Raw genomic sequence first — 7,427 nt, forward strand, 5'->3', positions numbered from 1 at the left:
TATACACTTTACAAATATTTCACACTCTAATCATGTTGAATATGCTTTTCTTTTTAGATCTGAACCAATCAGCAGTCATCTTCATCGTCGTGCCACTTCATTTGGCAACTGCTGGTTCAACCCTTTCCATCGGCCACGTTCACCTGCAGCTACCCACAGTCACGTCTGACCTGGATGCATGAGCAAGATAACATTCACATCTGCAACGTCAAGAGAGAGGGGCACAAGGAAGCCTGACATTAATGATTAACAGCGCTAAAAGCCCCTGCTTTTGTATTCCCATGGTGCCAGGGCTATCTGCCGATCATGTGACCTGCACCGAGAAGATTGGGGGAGTGAGCGCAAAAGCAAACACAGGTGTTTGGGCTGGAGTCGGTCGGCGCTGTTAGGGACAACTGCAAACACAGGCTGCCATGCCTGGAGACGCGAATGCCCGCCCACACCAACAGGACAGCCAACCGGAGTCACTGACTCAAGTCTGCCGCTCTCTGCCTGCCTTTTCTCTGAACAATTAAGGCTCTTCATTGGCCTATTAAAGTCTGCTCTTTTAGTACAGTTTGACCTGAGGAGCTATGGATTCTTTATTGAGCACCATAAATAGGCATAAAATAAACAAAGCTTTTTATAAATAAATAAATAGCTAACATAAAAACCGCTTTCTTAAAGGGATAGTTCACCCAAAAATGAAAATGTGATGTTTATCTGCTTATCCCCAGGGCATCCAAGATGTAGGTGACTTTGTTTCTTCAGTAGAACACAAACGCACTTCTTGCTTTATGGCGAATTGCAGACTTATAAGTGCATTACCGCCACCTATCTCTCAAATGGACCATTGACACTGTTCCGTTTCTTGCACAGAGCGATCATTTCGTGTCTTTACACATCAATGTATTGGCACAAGCCGCAGGGTTTACTTTGGTTTTGTTTGTGTATGTTTTTTTGACTCTCAAAGCCGTGATTCCCATTCACTTCCATTATATGACTGATAGACTGCAACGATTTGAGTTAAAAATCTTCGTTTGTGTTCTACTGAAGAAACAAAGTCACCTACATCTTGGATGCCCTGGGGGTAAGCAGATAAACATACATTTTCATTTTTGGGTGAACTATCCCTTTAAAGTCATCGCCATTGATAAAAGACAATGGATATTTTTTTGAATGCTAATTCTCACATTAACGTTTACTTTGGTTTTGTTTGTGTATGTTTTTTTGACTCTCAAAGCCGTGATTCCCATTCACTTCCATTATATGACTGATAGACTGCAACGATTTGAGTTAAAAATCTTCGTTTGTGTTCTACTGAAGAAACAAAGTCACCTACATCTTGGATGCCCTGGGGGTAAGCAGAAAAACATCAAATTTTCATTTTTGGGTGGACTATCCCTTTAATGTAGCAAAATGTTGTAAAATTATTGCACCTCGCATGAGGTCACCACTGATAGTGTCAACGTTTTCAAGTTCAAATCCAGTGAAAAATCATATTGTTTGCAAGAGACTTGTCAGGTTCATTCATCTAAAAAGCCAACTCATTGTAAGCTAGTTTCGAGTTGACTGAGATTTAAATGCGAATATGGATGTAATTTATTTTCACATACTTGGCTGAACTCATTTTTAATGCAACCATTATTAAATAAACATATTTTAATCCACATATTACACTCTATTTGTTTATTTAAAACGTATGTAAAATCATTTTTAGAAACGACATATCATGTTTGATGTAAACAATGTAAACGAAGTCGAAGGAGCACGCAGCTGCTGATCTAGATTCAGCATTTCCTTCCTACTAGTAATTAAGTTTTGAACTTGAGCTGTTGAACACTGATCCAAGACCAGCAGAATTCATTGTTGTGCTCATGGGAAGACACATGCTCCGCCTAAGAACAACACGTTTAAACTTGAAAATTGACAAAACGTACATAACACAATGATTGTATTTTTTGATATTCACATTGCACAAAATGTCGTCAGGATATTAATGAACAACAAGATACTTGACTAGCATTGTTATCAACCGTAAGTTTGCTGCAAAAGTAGACTTCGCTAAAGAGTATTCCGCTATCTTCGGTACGATGAAGGGAACATACAAATAAAGTTTGAAGGGTACTGTAAATGCTATAGGACATTAACCCACCTGTCTTGCCGCAATACTGCAAATTAAATATAAAAAAGTAGGAAAAAGGAGGCATTTTTATTGAGTTTAATTAGTCAGCCACAATTATTAAAGGTTACAATTAAGACGATAATATAACCAAAATACCTCTATTTTCATGTTAATCATCACAATATATTTAGAACTTGTAGGACTGTAGGGCTTTTAAATATGACAGATTCTAATCACTAAAATTGATCATATATTGCATACATTTTGTAATTTGTCGAGTTAAGTGAACTTTCACAGTGATGCCATGAAAGAACCATTGTGTGTTAACCCAAACAACCTGTCAGTGAATCTAAGGAGTAAAATAATGTTAGGTACGATTATTCAACTATGGATCAATCTGTACTGTATTTTGAGGTAGATGCACACATCAAACCACTGCTTTGAAGGATTTGAAGCATCAGCTTTGTAGGCATTGTCTCACTCCAGCAAGATATCTGTCCATTGTGGGCTGAAAGTGAGCTAATCAAAGTGAGCCGGCAGCGATAAGCTGCAGATGAACAGTGCTTTGCTCAATTGAGCTTTTGATGTTGCAGACACAATGCAACATGTGAAAAGAGCAAGTGTCCTAAGAAGCTTTTTTTTTTTTTTTTGTCTGGCTCCACACCTATAATGAGGTCACTCAGCAGCCTGTGCTAAAGCTGTATTCATTCCCACGTTAAAAGATGCCACTAATACACAACCTTAGAAAAAGAGGGAATTTAAGAATGTTATCTGGTGTCAAACTGGCGATCTGCTAAATCCCATAACTAAAGAGAGAGCAGAAAGATTGTTTTCCACTATGGTCTTTTTGGACCAGACGTGATTTAGGCAACAAGAGTTCAGGGATGGTTCAAGCGCGTGCATGTGTGTGTGTGTGTCTGTGAGTGTGTTTGTGTTTTAATCAGGGGTGGTAAAAGCTTAATTGCACTGCTCTTCAGGTAGCAATGCAGAGGCCAGGTGCTCGCTGCATGGGTCACCACAAGCCCACTATCCAGAGAAGCTCTTAAGGAGTTGAACCAGTGCACTTACCATGCAGCCTTCACTGGTCAGATGTGCAGAATTAAAATACATCAGCATTGGACAACAAAAATGTTGAAATAATTTGAATTATCCCAGGGGGTAGAAAAATGACAAAATGTTTGTCTTTGTAATGTGCCATTCAATCGCTCCACCTAAGAAATTACTTTTTTTTTTTTTATGGCTGACATCTAACCCTTTTACTTTTGTAACAATGTCCTTATGCATTCTTCTTTTTTGATGCATATAATACAATCCTTCATGTTTACTTTAAGGGTCAGCACAAATAGAAATAGCTCATTAACCATGTAAAATCTACTGTGTAATATTTAATACACAGATTTCTTTTTTTTCCCCCCAAGGCCTCTAAATGATCAACATGATGCGTGGAAAAACCTTTTGTACACAATCTACTGCATGCCTTCTGTTGTCTGATTAATAGTTTAGAATTTTTTAGCAAGTGAAAGGCCTTTTAGTATAATTGTAAAAACGTCCACCTTCAGGTTGTGGCTAACACATCTTTTTGCTGTGAAAACTTTACTGATTTTTAAACATAAGAATCACTTTTATATTGTTTGTAATATTTTAAGTTGAACACTTACTGGACTGAAGCAACTTGAGAGCTTTGCTCAAACCAAGCATTTAAATATAATCTAAGCCATATTATTGGGAGACACAAATGGTATTTAAATTATTTAATGCCAGTCTGCTATACTATATATCTCATTGATTTACATCAGAAGTCAGATTACATCTATCAGAAATTCATCTTATTTTTTGGCTCAGTTTGGGCCTGTAATATGAGCTCCAAATTATTCTTTATCATAATATATAAGCCTGGTGACTTAGTGAATATGTGATATTGTGACAGCACATTTTAACTTTTTTTTTCACATGTTTTTTTCTTCTTCTCAGAAATACAAGTAATTATGTAGAGTTTGAGTCCAGGTGAATTAACTGTACTATGCAGAGCACAGGTGTCTCACTGACATGGGCTTTAACAACATGCCCACCGTTTGATCTCCTTTATTCAACTGCAGAGGAAAGAGAGGGGATGGGAGCGAAGAGGAGAGGCGGTCGACCGGTGACAGGTGTAACTGAGCGAGGTGTGTAAGAGGAACAGACAGAGGCCATTAGAGTACATTCACTGCCATCATAATACTGAGACAAAGAGTGTGTGATGCTGTCATGGAGGAAGAGACTGGATGGACTATACAAGGACAACACAAACAAAAACCTTTTAAATGCTTAATATGTCAGATTGTAATTTTGCAGAAAAATTCTTGGACTGATAGTTGATAGAGTAGTTTTTGATACATACTGTACATATTTAATGAATTCTTTTGTGCCTGGTTTGTTTTTATTCCTTCACTAAGCTAGAGCAGCGAAAACATACTGATAAACAGATTAAATTTCTGATGAATCCTAATAAAAAAAAAAAAACTATAGCATCCGTTTCAGTAGTTTTTAAACTGTGTGTCAGGGCATGTTGCTCCTTTAGCTGGGCATCTGAGCAGAGCTGATTGTTTGGGGTGAATGGCTATGTGGGAGTGTATGCATTTATGTTTTTAAATGAGTGTGACTGGATGCGTGACTGACTGTTTGTGAGTGCGTGTGCGTGTGTGAGCGAGAGACGGACAGCTGCTGTCTGACACAGGTAGCAGCTGGGCCGACTCACCTGTCACACAGATCCAATCCCGTCCGTCAGCGCCGGCGAGGAGGAAAGCCGCGCGTTCATTCAGCAGGCATCGCAGAAAGAAACAGAAACAAAGGTAGAAGGTAGTTTCCATGAACGAAAGAGGAAGTAAAGAAAAACACGTGGATTGTTATCCAGGTTACTGACCGCCTCTCATCCTGTCCTATAAAAACATTTAATACAAACTGAAGGATTCCAGGATTCTATCTTAAAAACAGTTTTTAAAACCGTAATTACACTATTATTAATTTGTTATTAACATGTTATTAATTTAATATGCACCTGGATGTAGCTCACTTTTTTAAATGTTCTATTTCAGTTTTTTTTAAATGTTCAGATTAATATAATATAATATCATGTGAATTGTTATTGCACAGTAATTACATATAAACACATATGTATTAAATATTATTTTCTTCTTACTTTCTTTCTTTCTTTCTTTCTTTCTTTCTTCTATTCTATTTTATTTTATTTTATTTTATTTTATTTTATTTTATTTTATTTTATTTTATTTTATTTTATGATTATGTGTAAGCAGAGCTGTGCTCATGTGTGCGGTTCTGATGCAGTCTGCCTGATCGGCTGGGGTCGGGATAGGGCTGATAAAGAGATGACACTGCGGATAAGATAACACAGCCATATAGGAGACATTCAGATAGGGTAATATAATATATTATTTATTTTAAGGTGACTTTTTCAGTGTAATTACACAGATAGACACTGAGTAAGTAATTAACAACAAGTAGTGCATGTAACAAAGGACACTGTAAAATAAAGTTTGACCTTATAGTTAAGTAAATTTTTACCTCAATTTTAATTTTCTAATTAAATGGGAGGAGTGCGATGCAGAATTGGCATCAGATAAAGCGAGAAGGGCCCCTAGAGGGCAGAGAACAATAGGGAGAGGCGGAGAGGCAACGAGCTGACTAAAGAATCGTTTCCGGAAACACGCATGGAGAGCAGGCTTGAAAGAGTGGGCTGGGCCGGCAAGATGAGCCTCCGAGATCCCTTCCATTAACCTCATTGAGTGCACGCACACTACAAATTCATTAACACACAAAGTGAGACGGCCGTGCCTGATAATGCCAACATACCGTTGCTTGCAGTGAATCTGTCATTGTCGTGATAGCTTGCTAAGCAGTGCTTTTAGAATAAAAGTAAATAGAAATTACAGTATGTCATGGTGCTGAAAAATAGCAGTATTAATGTATTGTTTTTACATGCACTGTAAAAAGTATTAACCCGCAATTATTACCTTAAAGAGCTTTTCCTAGCCGATTTAACTCATTCAGAAATTATTTTGTTGGTATAAACTAATTCATAGATTTGAATAAATTGATTTATAATCTCAGTGCGGTATTATTGTAGTTAACTAAAACTTAAAATAATAACATAAATAATATTATATTATTAATAATAAATATTTCAGCATTTCTCATTTTAATGTAGTTTAACTTGATGTGCTAAAATAACAAAATAACAACTGTACAACTGAAATACAAATGTATTGAATATACTACTAATACTACAAAAAATGAAAAAGGAAAACAACACACCAAAAAAAAAAAAAAAAATTTAAACTTTAACTAAAGTTATATTAAAATGGAAAATATTATAAAAGCTATAATAGTATCTCAGTGCTAAAATAACATGGTCATGGATGTTAAATATTTATTTACTTAAATATTTTTAAAACCAATTATTTCAAATTTAGGTTACTATTTTTTTTCAGTGTGGTACTCCAACATGCATGTCTGCAATAATAATAATAATAGTAATAATAATAATAATAATAATAATAATAATAACTACATGATATTACCATTGTCCTTTTGTTAATGAGTATTTACCTTCTTTACCAGTGAAGAGGGATTTAAACTAAGGTCCAGATTTAAGAGCAGAAGTGACCAGAGAGGACAAGAATTACTGCTTTATTTATGAATGCGAACACACAACAGAACAGGCTCTGAATCTAAAATGAACTCATTTTACTGCTGCGACATTGACAGTATGACAAAGACGCCGAACGCCCCGACACAACGGGAGAAAGAAAGAGAAAACTAACTTTCACGCGCATGAAAAGGAGAGGGTATCAAGCCAAGCTCTTTTTAATGGCGGCAACACTGACAGGAGGCAGGCCGTATTTAACGGTGCACATCGGCCCATTCAGCCCAGCACAGAACACTCTTTCACAGGTCTTTGTCAGTAACCTGTGGTGACCTGCATTCACTGCCACGTCAGGGTCCCCTGCACAAAAGGTATCAGCCAAAAGAGACGCGGGACGGGTGGGGGTGCGCGGCTGACCGCTGCTCGTGACCCCACAAACGCCACCCGGACCGAGCAGGGGACGATAAAAAATGGACAGGGAGTTTAAAATAAGACACATGGACAAACAAACAAAAGAAGAGCTAGGTACACACGTACAAAGAATGTACAAATAACGTGGAAACAAAAGGGCTCTTGCAATGCAGACCAGGATCTTGATGAAAAATTCAAACAATATTATATGGAGAATGTCAACAGCCGCCACACTTCTGCTGAGGGCCTTACAAACAGATGGAGCAACTCTGC

General features: G+C 37.2%; 1 long non-coding RNA gene across 1 annotated transcript in view; it reads left to right on the forward strand.

Moving 5' to 3' along the window:
* The window catches only part of LOC107736976 (uncharacterized), an 11,540-nt gene extending 10,927 nt beyond the window's left edge, over positions 1–613 (forward strand). Inside the window, exon 2 of the long non-coding RNA XR_001639753.1 lies at positions 58–613. This is a non-coding gene — a long non-coding RNA (uncharacterized LOC107736976). The remainder of the gene's footprint in view (positions 1–57) is intronic.
* Positions 614–7,427: the final 6,814 nt, after the last annotated feature.

This window comes from Sinocyclocheilus rhinocerous, unplaced genomic scaffold (genome assembly GCF_001515625.1).
Source record: "Sinocyclocheilus rhinocerous isolate Xijiao unplaced genomic scaffold, SAMN03320098_v1.1 scaffold794, whole genome shotgun sequence".
NCBI lineage: Eukaryota > Metazoa > Chordata > Actinopteri > Cypriniformes > Cyprinidae > Sinocyclocheilus > Sinocyclocheilus rhinocerous.